Genomic DNA, 17,998 nt, shown 5'->3' with positions numbered 1-17,998 from the left:
CACCCCCCTCCCTTTCCCCCCCAGCAGCCAAACAAAAGAACAATGGGAAGGTAACCAGATAACAGTTCCCTAACACAAGATAACAACTGCCTGGTAGATCTAAGAACAGCACTCAAAAGTAAAATCCAGGTCCCACTGAGACACATTCAGTTACATTGAGAAGGAAAAACAGCAGCCTGCCAGAAAGCATTTCTCTCCTGAAGTGCAGGCACAAGTCACATGACCAGGGGCAGCTGGGAAATTGACAAAATGTCTAGCCCCATGTCAGATTTCAAAATTGAATATAAAAAAATCTCTTTGCTCTTTTGAGAAATGGATTTCAGTGCAGAATTCTGCTGGAGTAGCACTATTAACTGATGTGTTTTGGAAAAAAACATGTTTTCTGATGACAGGATCCCATTAAGGAGAATAACGCAGGGGACCCAGCTCAGTCGGGGCTTCCTATTTATTGTCTGTGGCACCCGTGCCTCTTAGATTGGATGCATTGTTATTAGAGGAGCACTTACACCTCAATTTGAATATTGGAAGAGATAATGCTTGCCACAGACTTGAATTGCAAAATAAGTATGTAGCTCCCATGCCAGGAAGAGAAATTTTCCCACAAATCTTCTTCTGCTCTGTGCTGCAACCCATGCCCTACTTGGGACAATCAAATAAAAATATCCACTAATGTTAAGTGTTTAATAAGAAAGAACTATTTGTTCCAAAAGAAAATCAATGTGGAAAAAGAAAAGAAAGAACAAAACAAATAAATAAATAAATACAAAAGTAATTAAAATGTTTTATTGTAGAGGTTTCCAAGTTTTGTAATGCTTCAGGTCAAAGTAATGGCAGATGAAAGGGCTGATGATGGGCTTCCTGTTCTGGTGGATCTTGGGCAATATTGGCCATTAATTGAAATAACCCCTGGTTGAACCCAAACTCTGAAAATATCTGGTCTAGGAGGTAGAAAAAGTGTTTTATAAATGGAGGGAGTCTTAAATATGAATAGACTAGTATGCATTGCATTTGTAAATGATGGGCTATTAGCGTTGGAGTAAAAGAAGACATAAGGCAACACACTAGATGAATTCTCATATAGTGTGGCTACAACTACAACCTTGTCTAAAAAAAAAACAACAATCTTAATCTTAAAGGCATAAAGTCCCCAGCATAAGCAGTGAGTCATATTCTTAATAACTTCATTGCTTGAAGCTGTCCATACAAAGCCAGATCTGCTTTTTGGCAACAGCACCAAACAAGCAGATCTAGACCAGGGGCCAACAATATGGAGACCTATCAGATGAGGACTGCATAAATGCATCAATGGTAATGGTAGTATTGGACACTGCACATAATGAATATGAACTTAAGCCTCAAAATAGGTTCCTTTATATCAATTACTTTTATGGTATGGTGTTACTGTGACAATTACCACAGCCATTTAGGAAAATAAGGTGCATAAAGAGAGACATACAAGTATATAAGGACAGAATGCCCTGCCAGTAGAATTTACAATGCAAGAATAAAAGAGCACAAGTGATAAATAAGGTATGAGTTCAGCATTGGACTTGAGTGTCTATGACCCAATGGAGCTGTCAGCTTATGGGCCCTCACACTGCATATTGCAATTCTGTGTAAGAAAAAGCAACAATACCTGGAAAGAGACTGAGCATTTAGGAAATAAAAGAGAAGAGCCAATAAGCAGGCCCAGATTTGTGGAATGGCCACAAAGGCCAGGGCCTAGGGTGGCAGGTTTTTTAGGGGCCGGCATGCTGCCCAACCTCATCCGCATTGTTTGGGAAGTACTTGATACTATAGTTCTTTACATTTCCCATGCGCCAATCTCTAGTGCTCTGGACCCGATGATGAAAATTTGCACATGTGCAGAAATAAAGGTGAGGTTGAAGGGGCAGGGACGAGGAATGGCAGTTGGCCTATGGGTGCCTGCTATGCAAATTCAGCCCTGCCAATTAGTACTCTTAAAGGATAAGGAACAGCAATTTACACTTGGGGTGCCAAACGTTAGGCACCCCCAAGTGACTACTTTTACCTACCTGACACCCTGGGCCGGTGCTCCTATCAGCAGAAAACCACACCAGCCCAGGGTTCTTCTAGCTACCAACATGGAGAGATCCGTTTCCTGATTCTTCTGGTCTTTTTGCAGTAGAGCAGAAAGCTGGACTTTAACGAAAAAAGTCAGCCCTGGGAAATTTGAAAACCGATGAAGCAGGAAGAGGATCTCTCCGTGGTATCAGGTAAGTAAAAATAGTCACTTGGGGGTGCCTAACTTTTGGCACCCCAATTATAAAATGCTATTCCTTCTCCTTTAAGCACTGTGCCTGCCAGATGAGAGTGATGGATGTTATTTACACTTATGGCAGAAATTGTTTGGGTAATGTACATTTTAGATAGCAAAAGTGAAACACGTGAAAATGGAGTGGAACAGCAAAGTGATACCCAATATAAAGAATGATTAGAGATTTGTAAAGGTGATGTATATTTATAGAGACATATGCATTATTATTCAAATTATGTCTTTATGCCTTTAATCAGTCTGTATCAGTAACTGATACTGCAGTTACTGTATAACATAGATACAGTTATTACAATTATTACAATTCTGGTCCCATATGGAAATGGCGTGTTTTATTACAAAACAAAAAGGTATCATCCTTAAAGGGATACTGTCATGGGAAAAAACTTTTTTTTCAAAATGAATCAATGCTCCAGCAGAATTCTGCACTGAAATCCATTTCTCAAAAGAGCAAATTGATTTTTTTATATTCAATTTTGAAATCTGACATGGGGCTAGATATATTGTCAGTTTCCCAGCTGCCCCTGGTCATGTGACTTGTGCTCTGATAAACTTCAATCACTCTTTACTGCTGTACTACAAGTTGGAGTGATATCACCCCCCCTCCCTTTCCCCCCCCAGCAGCCAAACAAAAGAACAATGGGAAGGTAACCAGAAAACAGCTCCCTAACACAAGATAACAGCTGCCTGGTAGATCTAAGAACAAACCTCCCAACTGTCCCTTTTTCAGAGGGACAGTCCCTCTTTTGACAGCTTGACCCGCAGTCCCTCATTTGTACTGGAAAGTCCCTCTTTTCTCTGCACTGAACAGCCAGAAAAAGAAACAAAGTTTCTCACTTAATTGGCTTTTAGCAGAGAGCCCAGAACAGCTAACAGGTGCAAATAAGATACTTTGTAACAATTTTGAGACACAAAAACACAGTTAAGATAAGGAGAAATATTTTCAAACTTTCATAACCTGCCAAATTTTGTAAAACAAACATGGTAATTAGGGGGTGTGGCCACAGAAAGGGGTGTGGTCAAAAATTGCTGCGCTACATGCAGAAAAAAAAATGTTGTCCCTCTTTTTACTTCCAAAATGTTGGGAGGTATGTAAGAACAACACAATAGTAAAAACCCATGTCTCACTGAGACACATTCAGTTACATTGAGAAGGAAAAAATCAGCCTGCCAGAAAGCATTTCTCTCCTAAAGTGCAGGCACAAGTCACATGAGCAGGGGCAGCTGGGAAAATGACAAAATGTCTAGCCCCATGTCAGATTTCAAAAAAAAAATATAATATAAAAAAATCTGTTTGCTCTTTTGAGAAATGGATTTCAGTGCAGAATTCTGCTGGAGTAGCACTATTAACTGATGCATTTTGAAAAAAACATGTTTTCCGATGATAGGATCCCTTTAAGAATAATCTTTATGCATTGCATATGCTTTTCCCTAGGTGCAGTGTCTCCAGAGCAGGTGTAAACCAGGAGAGCCAACTTTAACAGTAACAGTAAAGGCACTAGGTATACTGCAATACAAAAACTTATTGTGGTACTTGGAGAGTAAAATATGAAAAAAACATCCAGAAAAGCAAAGCTCAGGAGGAGTAAAGAAAAGAAAAGCTCGGGCGGGGGACCAGTGTGGGTGGTGGTGGGGGGGGGGCAAGGGCCCTGGGGGTGTGTGATGCCCCTGATGTGGCAGCCCCAGTGGGCCCTGACCCCCTCCCCAGTCCGATGCTAATTCTACCTTGCAAGGACCAAACATGAAGCAGCTTCAATTCCCCTGTTTGCCCTGTTAAGCCCAAGAAATAATAAAAACCGTAGATTTTTCACTAATAATACAATAAGTAAAAAGTATGTTTAGCACATTGCACTCATTTTAAAAATAGAGTATACTGTACCTTTAAAGGGTAAATTCAACTTTAAATACATTTTTGGTATGATGGATACAATGATATCATGTTTATTAATTTATTTTGCTTTTTTGAATAATTTACTGTTTTATTTAGAACTCTCCAGTTTAAGCAACTATGCAGTTGCTAGGGGCCAATTTACCATAGAAACAGTGGTTGGAATAACTGGAACATGAATGGTAGAGGCTACCAGCCTGATTAGACAAATAAGTAATAACAAATAACAATAAAATAAAAATGCTGACTCACAGAGCAACATCTAGGGGCCGATTCACTAAGCTCGAGTGAAGGATTCGAATGAAAAAAATTCGAATTTCGAAGTATTTTTTTGGTACTTCGACCATCGAATTGGTTAAATTCGTTCGAATACGAACGAAATCGAACGAATCGAACGAAAAATCGTTAGACTATTCGACCATTCGATAGTCGAAGTACTTTCCCTTTAAAAAAAACTTCGACCCCCTACTTCGGCAGGTAAAACCTACCGAAGTCAATGTTAGGTTTGCTAACCTTTTTTTGATCGAAGGATTTTCCTTCGATCGTTGGATTAAAATCGTTCGAATCGTTCGATTCGAAGGATTTAATCGTTCGATCGAACGAAAAATCCTTTGATCGATCGAACGAACGTTTAGCGCTAAATCCTTCGACTTCGATATTCGAAGTCGAAGGATTTCAATTCGAGGGTCGAATTTCAAAGTATTTTTAACTTCGAAATTCGACCCTTAGTGAATCTGCCCCCTAGTATAGGTAAATCTAAAAACAACTGGACTTGCTGAGTAATGTTTTTTTCAGAGTTTTCACCCAAAAACTCTGAAAACTTTGGGGTATTGTTTCAAACCCAGAGCACATCAAAAAATCATTCTCCCATTGACTTATATGCAACCTCGACAGGTCTGAGATGCCGGATTTTCAGATTCGGGGTTTAATAAATTCTGAAAAATCCGTCATTTTTGATCAATTTCGAGTCGTTTGGGGGACTTTGCAAATCACATTTTTTCTTTTTTTGATTTGAGTTTGCAGGTTCACCCGAATTTAATTTTTTTTTACACTTTTTAATAAATTTCGATTGGTTGCTTTTTTTGTCGAATTTCGAGTTTATGGGAGTTTTTAGAAGCTCCCATAAACTCGAAATTCGGCCCTTGATAAATCTGCCCCTTGGTGTTCAATGGCATGCTGTTTCATTGTAAATAGAGTGTTTTTCTAAGAATTTCAGCAAAACCCCCCTCCTCAAAATATGATGTACTCCTGCTTGCCACAAGCAATGTTATAAGTAAAAACTTATGCTAATTATGTGTCATTATGGACCTCATGTGGGTGGAGGTATAGATGTTTAGGTACTTCATGCCTTGTCCATGGCAAATGTAAATGCTAACATATTTACTTTCTGTCAAAAAGTAGGCATGGCAGAATAAAAACGTTTGCTTCATGTTTCTGATTCCAGAACGGTGTCCCTGGGTTTGACTTTGAAAATGTTGTAACCTTAGGCTTGGCACAAGAATTTATGGAATTTACATATGGAAATTAGCGCGGACAAGTTTGCATCCATTTTGCTGCACCCCAAGTCAAATGCTGACACTGATATCTGCAGAATCAGAACTACAGTAAATGTCAGTGAAAATTATGGATGCACCAAATCCAGGATACAGTTCGGGATTCGGCCTTTTTCAGCAGGATTCGGATTCAGCCTGAAACCTTGTGCCTGGCCGAACCAAATCCTAATTTACATATGCAAATTAAGGGCGGTAGGGAAATCACGTTACCTTTGATCATAAAAGAAGATTTTTTCCCACTTTTTCCTTTCCTGCTCATAATTTGCATATGCAAATTAGGATTCGGATTCAGTTCGGTATTCAGCCGAATCCCATATAGTGGATTCGGTGCTTCCCTAGTGAAAACCAATCCAAAGAGTGATCGTTTCAAACATCTTAAAGGAGAATTCAATCCTAAACTTACGAAAACTCTACCCTACATAGACCCCCCTCCCTCCTCCCCCCAGTCTAAGGGGCACATTCACTAAGGGTTGAATTTCAAAGTTAAAAAACTTCGAAATTCGACCTTCAAATTTGATACTTCGATAGTTGAAGTATTTTTTCAATCGAAAATGGCCGTTTTCGTGTGAAGTAAAAATCGTTCGAACGATTCGAAGGATCGTACAAAAAAAACTTTGACTTCTAAAAACTTAGTCAAACACTCAGAGAGGTTCTAGGAGGTCCCCCATAGGCTAAACAGCAATTCGGCAGGTTTAAGGTGTCGAAGTCGAAGTTTTTTAAAGAGACAGTACTTCGATTTACAAATGGTCGAATTTGTGAGGTTTTTTCAATTTGAATCGAATTTTGGCCTATTTGATGGTCGTAGTACCCAAAAATTACCTTCGAAATTCAAAGTTTTTGAATTTGAAAATTCACTTCGACCCTTAGTAAATGGGCCCCTAAGTGTTACCCCGGGCAAATGCCCCTAACGTTTTACTTACCCCTCGGTGCAGATTCAGACATTGGAGTTCACAGGCGCCATCTTCAGCCGCTTCCGTAATCTTTGACAATTTTCATGAGTTTCGGCCGAAGAGAAGAAGATGACGCCTGTGAACTCCGATGCTTGAATCTGCACCGAGGGGTAAGTAAAACTTTAGGGGCATTTTGCAGATTCGATCCTTGATAAATCTGCCCCTAAATGACAGTGAAAAATCAATCCAAAGAGTGATAGTTTCAAACATATTAAGGTCTGTTTTTAAAAAACTATTTAAAAAACTATTTTTGTATTAGCCCACATAGATGTACAGTAATCAGGAAAATCAATTGCCAAAATATAAATGCGCAGAAATAATGTATTCATGCCACAGAGTCTTGCTCACATAAGCTTGCAATCTAAACAGCAAGCCTGAATCTTCCACACCTATTAAGCAGGGGACAAATTTACTACCATCCATGTATTTCGGATAATCAAGGCAGGGGGTGTAACAAGAGGCCACCAATCCCTGTCTCGTCTCTTGAACCACCTGCAGCAAATTTCCAGCACTTCATTCATGGCACAAATCCAAACTACATTTTGCATTCTTGCTTTAAACGTACCGTAGTATGCATACATCTGCAATAAGATCATCTTATAGAAGAAAAAAGCAAACGCATGGCATATTAGACTAAGAAATCCACTGGCTGCCATACAAACCCAGGACAGTTTGACCAGCCTGTGGCCCCTTCAGGTACCGGGTAAGGCACTGGCCTCACTGCACAAAATATTTACACTTTAAAAAAAAACAAAAAAAACATTCTTGCCTATTTTTTGTGCTTGTTATCATAAATGCCAGTTATGTGTATTAGTTAGTTCTGGAAAATGTCAAATGACACTTACCAAATGAATTTCATGCAAAGCAGCTCAGTAGATCAATAAAGGATGATCTGCTTCATTTGGCATTTGCAGTGGGCTTTTCCAAATGTCCAGCGTCACACACTGATCCCATCAGCTGGCACCTAATCACAATGTAAACTCCTCTCTGTCCAGCACATCAGGTTACTTCCCAGCACTGGCTGCTTAGTTAGAACTTCTAACAAATGCATGTGTCACTTTACTTTCTCTTTTTATCCCCCTCCCAAGTGCAGGCTGGTCTGTTCTCTTCCTCAAGCACCAATACGCAACTGGGGGTGGAGTAGAGGAGCTGTGCCTGGAGAAGTCCCAGGGAAAACGAGGGAGTGTAACAAAAATATTTCTGTGCCAGTCTGGCCCTAGGGTTGGATGTGTCACAATCATTCTCTACTGTATCATAGTAAACACTGAACAGAAGATAATCAGGTTATATAGTCTATAGGTTTACAGTAATACTGACCAAGTATCTGTTTGAGAATGCAAGAAAAGGTAAGAAAGGTGCAAGGGAGAGATGCCCAACCATCAACTTTTCCTGTTGCCAAATACATGGAGGGGGATAATGATTCTTGAGACCCCAGCACTTACTGTACATTATAGGTATTGGATCTGTTACCAAGAACACACTGGACCTGGTAAAGGAGTCTTTCCATAATTTGGGTCTCCATGCCTTAAAGAGGTTGTAAACCTTACAACACTTTTTTCAGTTCAGTTGGTTTCCGATTGTTCCCCAGAAATAGACTTTTTACAATTACTTTCTATTTACTATGTGTGACAGTTCTTCTAATATTAAAGTCTAATTTTTCACCTTCTCAAGCAGCTCTGGGAAGGGGGGTCGCCGACCCTCTAAACTGTTCCAAATTGATACATTTAGTTGATACATGTGTTATCTTTGTCCCTGATGAGCAGAATTCCTGAGTTTTCATTAAAGGCAGCTGTTAGACTTGACACAATAGTTGCTAATACTCCAGAGATGCTGCTGAGAAATGGATCAACTAAATGTTGCAAAATTCTGACAGTTTAGAGTCTGCACCTGAATTACTGAGCTGCCAGACTGAAACAAAAGAGATAGGGACTTAAAACTTTAAAAATAGATTTTTCAGGTTCTCTGCACTGGAGGATTCTTAATGGAGGGGTGATTGGACCAGATGATTGCTGCTGGGGCTGGATAGAAAGCCAGACTTTTAAAGCTTCGTTTGCTATAAAAGTCACACAAAAAATGCTTTGGAAAAAACATTTTGCATGACAAGGGGACACCTCAATTTGACCCTTCATCTTGAACTATCCCACTGAACCCCATTACTATATACCTTAATGAAACCAGGAGACAGAGATGGGTATAAAATGGCCATAGCATTTATTCACATTTTATCAAATAAATAGGATCTTGCCAGCTTAACCCAAGGCAATATTCTAAAACAAGAGATTGATACCATGCTGTGCCGCCAACATGGGAGAAGTTCAGCAGCCCTGCATCTGCAGTGTGTCAATGTTAGGAAATCCAAGCAGGCTGTCCCCTAGCACAAGTGTGTCTGTATCAATCAACCCACAGCGCAGTCACAGGAGAGAACCTCCTTTCTCCCTCTTCTAAACTTACCTGTGCAGTACTCTGACAAGGTCCTACCGCTGCTGTGACAAATAAAACTTAAAATATAATATCATATGTACATTTCCTTCCTGACCCCAATGATGATTGGAAACATTCCCTGGATCAAGCATTTGACATTATTCATTTAACATAGATGAATACAATCCAGACATAAGGATCCCTTATCCGGAAACCCGATATCCAGAAAGCTCAGAATTACGGAATGGCTCCTATAAACTCCATTTTATCCAAATAATCCACATTTTTTTTAAATGATTTCCTTTTTCTATGTAATAATAAAACAGTAGCTTGTACTTGATCCAAACTAAGATATAATTAATCCTTATTGGAGGCAAAACCAGCCTATTGGGTTAATTTAATGTTTAAATGAATTTCTAGTAGACTTAAGGTATGAAGACCCAAACTACAGAAAGATCTGTTATCCGGAAAACCCCAGGTCCCGAGCATTCTGGATAACAGGTCCCATACCTGTACATAATATGAAAAGATAAAGACATTTTGCAAAATGGTACTTGTTCACATAATAAGGAAGTGAACTGCTTCTTCCCCTGACATCACATACCTCTCTGACTCTCCTGCCTTAAACGGATACTGTCAAGGGGAAACATTTTTTTTCAAAATTAATCAGTTAAAAGTGCTGCTTCAGCAGAATTCTGCACTGAAATCCATTTCTCAAAAGAGCAAACTGATGTTTTAATATTCAATTTTGAAATCTGACATGGGGCTAGACATATTGTCAATTTCCCAGCTGCCCCAAGTCATGTGATTTCAATCACTCTTTACTGCTGTACTGCAAGTTGGAGTGATATCACCCCCCCTCCTTTCCCTCCCCCCAGCAGCCAAACAAAAGAACACTGGGAAGGTAACCAGATAACCGCTCCCTAACACAAGATAACAGCTGCCTGGTACATCTAAGAACAACACTCAATAGTAAAAACCCATGTCCCACTGAGACACATTCAGTTACATTGAGAAGGAAAAACAGCAGCCTGCCAGAAAGCATTTCTCTCCTAAAGTGCAGGCACAAGTCACATGACCAGGGGCAGCTGGGAAATTGACAAAATGTCAAAAATTGAATATAAAAAAATCTGTTTGCTCTTTTGAGAAATGGATTTCAATGCAGAATTCTGCTGGAGTAGCACTATTAACTGATGTGTTTTGAAAAAAACATGTTTTCCGATGACAGGATTCCTTCTCACCTAAACACAGCTACATGTGATTCTGCCCATCTCTAACTTAGACCAGTATAATTTGTCTGCTGATCATTCTGATCCCTTGTCATGCAGCCCCTGCGCTTATACTGTAACTCCAGGGCTTTCCTGTTTAGTTTTAATTGTTTACAGTTCTTTTAAATTCATTTCTTGCACCCTTTTTTGGCATCAGTCTGCATACTGCAAACCACTGCAAGTTTTTCAAATCACAAATGTTGTCACATAAGTTGGCCGATGCCTATTGAGAATTAACCATGCCAGGAGACGCTCTAAAACACGGCAGATTTTCATTTGTAGCTTAAAATAAGAAGTGCAGAGGACTGTGCCAATGAGCTCTAACACCCAGGCCAAGGCTATCAAAAACATTTCCGGTCCCAGCAGTATCATTAAACTTTTAAAGTATTGCAAGAAAATGTCAGCATACTTAGGTGTGTAACCGAATGCTTTTGTTCTAAAAATCCTAAAGCGGCAGACAACCAGGTCTAACACCTCTACGTTGCTTAATGATTCACATGCATAAAAGCTCTTGGGTGTGATTGCAAGAATATTGCAGAGTCCCACTGTTTTAGAGATGGATTATGTGCTAGCTTTACATCTTGCACAATGCTACAGCAAAAAGAAAACTTAAAGGTTCACCTTTAAGGAACATGTTATTATGTTATAGAACGGCCAATTCGAAGCAACTTTTCAATTGGGTTTAATTATTTATTTTTATAGTTTTATAGTTATTTGCAGCTTTCAAATGGGCGTTGCTGACGCTTCTAAAAAAACAAATGCTCTTTAAGGCTACAAATGTATTGTTAGTGTTACTTTTTATAACTGATCCTTCTATTCAGGCCCTATCCTATTCATATTCCAGTCTCTTATTCAAATCAACGCATGGTTGCTAGGGTAATTTGGACCCTAGTTACCAGATTGGTTAAGATGCAAATTGAATTTTTTAAATAACTCAAAACTGTTCAATAATAAAAACAAATTGCAAATTGTCTCAAAATATCAATCTCTACATCATACTAAAAGTTATCTCAAAGATGAACAAGCCCTTTGAGGGAACCGATAAACGTTATCATTTGCTCTGATACTAATCTGGTTTTATTTTTCATGTAGAGGCACGTTGCCACATTCATTTAGTAAGTCTGAGAGATTCAACGATACAGTAAGTATTTTCTTAATATTAAAAGAGAAGGTTGTTGCATGGGAAATCTCTGCCCTTTTTGCCCAGAACTAATTAAATCGGGTTAAATTCATATTGCCGATGAAGCCAGTCAGGATTGTGTACATGATGAAGTGGTATATATTCAAATTAGGTATTCTTTAGAAAACAGACTTTTTTTTGGGTAAATGATAATGATCATTTGAAGCCAAAGGTCATCCACTGGTATTTCCACTTTGGAACCAAATTCCATTCTTGTGACCTTTGACAAGCTCCTTTATTACTGTAAAGCTCATTTGTCAAAGGTGGTGCAGCAGGATGTCAAAACCACAGTCCAATCAGGCCAAGCTGGACCAGGTACACCTATGTCTGCTTTGAGAAACCAATGAAAGTCAACCTTCCACATTCAGATGGGTTCAGAAATTGACAAGATTATCCACCTGCTACCTTTGGACACATAATAAGAAAAACATTATCTGAAATCTCATGCTCCACGGACTAAGGTGGTGGCTTGTTAGCACATTTGTGGGCGCAATACAATATCACAGCAACAGGAAAAAGAAGGTGCTCCAGAATATCAATGTAAATAGCTCACCAAGTTGACCGTGTGGTTTAGCTGCATCAGACCCTCAGCTTCAGGGAGCGGCAAACCGAAATGAACAGCAAGAAAAACAGGGCTATACAGCACTCAGAGGAATCCACAAGGCCAAACAAATATGTTAAAAAATGGATATTTATTGGGTCCATTGACATACCTCCCAACTGTCCCGTTTTGAGTGGGACAGTCCCGCTTTTGACAGCTCAACCCCCCTGTCACGGATTTGTACTGATAAGTCCAGAGTTTCTCTTTGATCTGCTGCACTGAACAGCCAAAAACAGATACAAAGTTTCTAACTTAATTGGGTCATGGCAGAATAAATACTTAACATACTTTTCTAACAGTTTGATAAGATAAGAACAAAGACTCACACCTTAAAGGTCAATTCACCTTAATTTGCAAAACTGCAATAACATATAAAAAACACAAAAATGTGTTCAAACTTTCATAATCTGACAAATTATGTAAAATGAACATGTAATTAGGGGGTGTGGCCACAAAAATGGACGTGGCCAAAAAAAATTCCCCGTACTATGCGTGCCAAATCTTTTTGTCCCTCTTTCTGTTTCCTATATGTTGGGAGGTATGCACGGAGACTAATAAATATCCATTTTTAACATAATTGTTTGGCCCTGTGGCCCTGTGGAGTGCCGGATAGCCCTGTTTTTCTTGCCTCAATACAATATCCTCATTGACAGACTGTCACCTTAATATGCCTGCAAGGTACTGTACATGACACAAAGGTGAACTGTAAGTATTTCAAGCCGACCAGCAAGTAACACCAAGATTCAAACTCAAGAATGACCTTAAGCTCAAGGCTTGGAATCAGAGAAGGAGACTCTCTACCTCATGCTTGGTGCAGATTTGCAGTGGTTAATCATTTTTAGCATGTGTTTGGTAAAAAGTGCTACGACTTTGAAATTGTTTGGAATTGTTTTAAGGGATATTCTGATTAAAACAAAATACCATACAAATAAATCTTATGCATTGTCAAGTTATAAACCCAAATAGTATTTGGAATTGAAGGGGTTTGCCCATCAAGTTCTACATTTTCTCAAATCAAGTCCTATATCCTTCCTGATTTATTGACATTATCGTTGCCAGCCAAGACCTACAAGATCTTTGTTACTCTATAAGCCAGAGCAGGGCTAGGGAATCATAACATAAATAATGTATTAGAAAACGGAGCACCAGCAGACTTTAAAATCCATAATTTATTAAGTCTTCATTTAAAAATTAGAGCAGAACATTCATTCCCAAGCACGCTTGCCGCGTTTCGTAAGCAAAATATAAATAACATAAATGATGGTCTAATTAACACATATACTATTTTTTTATAAAAACAAAATTGTTGACATAGACTGATCTTACAAATGTCTTGTTAGTTGGCAATGATATACAGTTATATGTCAGAGGGGCAGTTAAACCTCATCCACAGGCTTCAATGAACTTGGGACAGATGGTGGGACCCCTATGCCGACCTCAGGGAACATTGTAAAGTTATAGAAGAGGCTGGAAACTTCAATAGCTGTCTGTTTTAGTCGCTAAAGAGGCCAATGCTACTATTTTATTAAAGATCACTGGTGTTCTGCTGGGCCCGTCCAAAACTGATAAAACACAAATTCATTTACCACATATTCTCCTCCTGCCATGATTTACATCCAGCCATGTAAAAATACAGCATATTGTTAAAGAGGTGGTTCACCTTGAAGTCAAATTTTCAGTTGCCATCAAATGATTAATTCTAAGCAACTTTTCAGTTGGCCATCACTTTTTAAATAGTTTTTGAATTATTTGCTTTCTTTTGAGCTTTCAAATGGGGGCGAGGGTCCCCTGCTAAAAAATAAATGCTACAAATGTATTGTTATTGATATTGTTTATTACTCATCTTTTTTATTTATATTCCAGTCTCCAATTCCCATCAGTCCATGGTCATTTGGACCCTAGCAACCAGATTGCTGAAATTGCAAACTGGAGAGCTGGCAAATAAATAAAAAAACACAAATAATAAAACATGAAGAACTATTTCACATTGGCTCAGAATATCACTTTCTACATCATACTTAAAATTTAAGTTAAAGGTGAAACACCCCTATAAGTGTGTCCTGGCATGGGAAAGTTAAAAAAGCAGGAGTGAGCTGGATCCAGCCAGTGAACAAAATGTATATTTATATATAATACACAAAAGCCATGAATATCTTGTAAATTATATCCTTATAAACGATGAGTACTGATGTCATCAGTTATAAACGGTGAGTAGTGATGTCATTCTTGTCACATGACTCACTGAAACGTGTGTATTATAATAAATAAAGTACCCACAGTTGTAAAATATGAGGATATTAGAAGTTACCTCGGAGTTCCATGACCTGTATAAAAACACTTGGTCTTCGGCCTCGTGTTTTTATATAGTCATGAAACTTTGTTATATTTCCTCTGCACTTAAAAGTACACTCTTGATTGCTATTTCTTCCTGGCACAAAAAAGAAAATAATTTTCCTTGATAACATTGTCTGGATAAAAGATGGACACAAAATAATATATGCAGTGTAGTGTTCCTTCAATGGAAAACTAGAGAACCATAAACTATTGCTTTATATATTAGACACTTTATTCATAGGGCTGCTGGGTCAGCCCAGATACAGAGCAATTTAATGACAGGGAAAATATACAACCCTGAGATTCTTCATCAGGACTTCCATGAGGCTTTGTCATCCCTCTCTGGTGACATCATGGTCTTGTACAAGGAGTGTATTCAGTCCTTGTGTATGACCAATGAGAATCAATGGCTGCCCATTTTGGACACAAGATGGCCTAAACAAGGGGTGGTCCAAGGATAGAACATCCTAGTGAAAACTCTGGTCCTTCTGTACTTCAGTGATAGTAAGGTCCATTATCTTCTTATAGGTTTTAGTTCCTTTGATCAATGCTTCTTATTGAATAGAACAGCTTCACTATTTGTATTGTTTCTCCCTGGTACAAAGTACAGGGTGCAGTGTACAAAGTGAAATTTACCATGTTTTTTTTACCGACAATGCAGCATTTCCCTCCCATAATTCCAGCATAATTGAGGTCATGAGGTGCTGATGTATTAAAATTCTTGTCTGAAGTTGCATTGAAAATGTTCATTGTTGGGATCATTTCATTGCTGTCAAAATGACTTCTGCGAAGGGGGAGGGCCAAGCCGAGCAGGCACCCTAGGTATCTCGCTCTCCTTGGTTGTGCGCATACATGGTGATATCACATGGGAGGGGGGCTCTGTGAGAAGAGGGAGCAAGGGAACCCGGACTAAGGATAGGCAGAAGACCCTTCAAAAGGTACCTGTTCACCCCCCCCATCATTTGGACCTTCAGCAGGTGTTTATTCTGCCTAGCCCTGATTCTTTAGTTGCAGGTTCATTGCGTCTACTGACCAGGCTGCTCTAGGCACCTTAGAACTACTGCCAACTCCAGAAGTGCTCCAGCTCCCGGTTCCCCTGCATCAATAGGTGCACTGAGCAAGATTCATAAGAGACGCAAGACAGAACTAGTGGTGCCTAACACAACTATGTGGAAGTGCAAGTGGAGTGGAGTGCATTTAGACATAGTACCTTTAATGAATGAGATTTTTCCCACAACTGACTGCACCAAAACTGTGCAACTGCAACTGCATGTATCGGACATAAGTGTATGGAAATTGTGCTAATAAAACTGATATAATGAAGGATTCCAATTTTTGGTTAAACGCAGCAATACTTTTCATCAGAAACACATTTTTTGCATTTACTCCTACACTCAGCTAAAGGCTAGTGAAGAAGGGAGGTACTGGAAGTGTCATGCTTATGTTAAAGGGATACTGTCTTTTTTCAAAATGAATCAGTTAATAGTGCTGCTCCAGCAGAATTCTGCACTGAAATCCATTTCTCAAAAAAGCAAACAGATTTTTTTATATTTAATTTTTAAATCTGACATGGGGCTAGGCATTTTGTCAATCTCCCAGCTGCCCCTGGTCATGTGACTTGTGCCTGCACTTTAGGAGAGAAATGCTTTCTGGCAGGCTGCTGTTTTTCCTTCTCAATGTAACTGAATGTGTCTCAGTGGGACATGGGTTTTAACTATTGAGTGTTGTTCTTAGATCTACCAGGCATCTGTTATCTTGTTTTAGGGAGCTGTCATCTGGTTACTTCCCATTGTTCTTTTGTTTGGCTGCTGGGGGGGGAAAGGAGGGGGGTGATATCACTCCAACTTGCAGTACAGCAGTAAAGAGTGATTGAAGTTTATCAGAGCACAAGTCACATGACTTGGGGCAGCTGGGAAATTGACAATATGTCTAGCCCCATGTCAGATTTCAAAATTGAATATAAAAAAATCTGTTTGCTCTTTTGAGAAATGGATTTCAGTGCAGAATTCTGCTGGAGCAGCACTATTAACTGATTCATTTTGAAAACATTTTTTTCCCATGACAGTATCCCTTTAATGGTAAGGAAAGGGAGCAGATATGGGATGCAGGTTTATTTTATTTCAGTCCATCAGAACAAAATGGATACCTTACTCTACATAGTATACAACAAGGAGAAAATAAAAAAAATTTAATTTTTTTGTATTTGTTAGAAATGCCTACTGAAACTTGCTGAATTACTATTAGTCACCATTTTGCTATCGTTCAGCAAAAGAAACCATTCAGAATACCACTTCATAGACAGGACTCCTAGGCAGGCGTATCAGGGGCATCTCCACTGTGCCAGTATGGGCATCGGCAAGGCTTTTTCCGTTCTGTAGAAACACTAGACGATTGTTATGATCCAAATGTCCTGTTTAACAAGGGCTCTCAGCCATGAAAGTGCTCTCTGCGGAAAAGCCCTTGGCACCACTACAAAAGTGCCACCCGATATGCCAGTGTATTTTGTTCAGTTTAATTTCTTAACTCTAGTAGTTTAAATCAAGTAGAAGGGCAATTTACTATGGCCCTGAACACAAGTATATAAGTGCAAGAGCACAAAGGGGCACAAAAGATCATCTCTTAGTACTCATTTATGTCCGGGGTCTGGCTGAACTTTTCATCTTCCGCAAAGTGAAGGCGCAGATCACGGGACCAGAGGGCACATGGCAGCCCTGATTGTCACTGCAGCAACTGCGAGAACTTTCATTTCTTATTTCTTTGCATGCTAGTCTGACATGGTTCATGTTTTTTATTTATTTATTTTTTTAAAAAGGAATTTACACTGCAGTTGTGGAATTGCTCCATTCTTCAGAATCCTAATTCTCTGTGCTGGGTCCTCATTGTTAGGCCAAAAAAGGATGATTCCTGGGCTTTTTACCTTAAAATACTGTATCAAAAAAATCCTTACCTCTTTTCATTGCATTCATTAGAAATTCCATAAAGGACTGGCATGTTTCAAGCAATCCTGACCAGAAAAGGTGAATGTCCCAGGATATTAAAGATACAAAATATCTATACTCCTCTAACACTTATTTAAAACTATTGTTTGGCACCCAGTGTATTGAAAGCAATGTAAATTAAACAGAGGGCTAAAGGGACCTCCATTAGAAAGTTAGAAAATTAGAAAGACATAGGGGCAGATTTACTAAAGAGTGAAGTGGCAACTGCTAGCAACAATTCGCTAGCGTTGCCACCTGCTGGGACAACTCTTTACTAACGGGCACAAGCGCCAACAGCATCGTTCCTAGAGGGGGGCGGGCCCTGGTGTGTGATGCGCAGCCGGGCCCCGCCCCCTCCGTACGGCGCGCTGCGGGGGTGATTTCAGTGGCGTGCGGCGCTGCCGGGGGGCCCTGAGGGGGTGCGGGCCCTGGCCCGCTCGCACCCCCTGCTCCCCCGGTAGTTCCGCCACTGAGCGCCAATTCACTAGCGAACCAGACTGTCGCTAGCTCAGTTTTGGACCCTAACGCC

General features: G+C 39.5%; 1 protein-coding gene across 1 annotated transcript in view; it reads right to left on the bottom strand.

Moving 5' to 3' along the window:
• Positions 1-7,732, bottom strand: part of LOC108699763 (titin homolog) — a 38,042-nt gene extending 30,310 nt beyond the window's left edge. The window contains exon 1 of the mRNA XM_018232306.2: positions 7,533-7,732. The gene's annotated coding sequence lies outside the window, so the exon portion shown is untranslated. The remainder of the gene's footprint in view (positions 1-7,532) is intronic.
• Positions 7,733-17,998: the final 10,266 nt, after the last annotated feature.

The sequence above is a fragment of the Xenopus laevis genome, chromosome 8S (genome assembly GCF_017654675.1).
Source record: "Xenopus laevis strain J_2021 chromosome 8S, Xenopus_laevis_v10.1, whole genome shotgun sequence".
Taxonomy (NCBI): domain Eukaryota; kingdom Metazoa; phylum Chordata; class Amphibia; order Anura; family Pipidae; genus Xenopus; species Xenopus laevis.
Note: the sequence above shows the minus strand (reverse complement) of the source record. Positions and strands in the feature narration are given on the sequence as shown.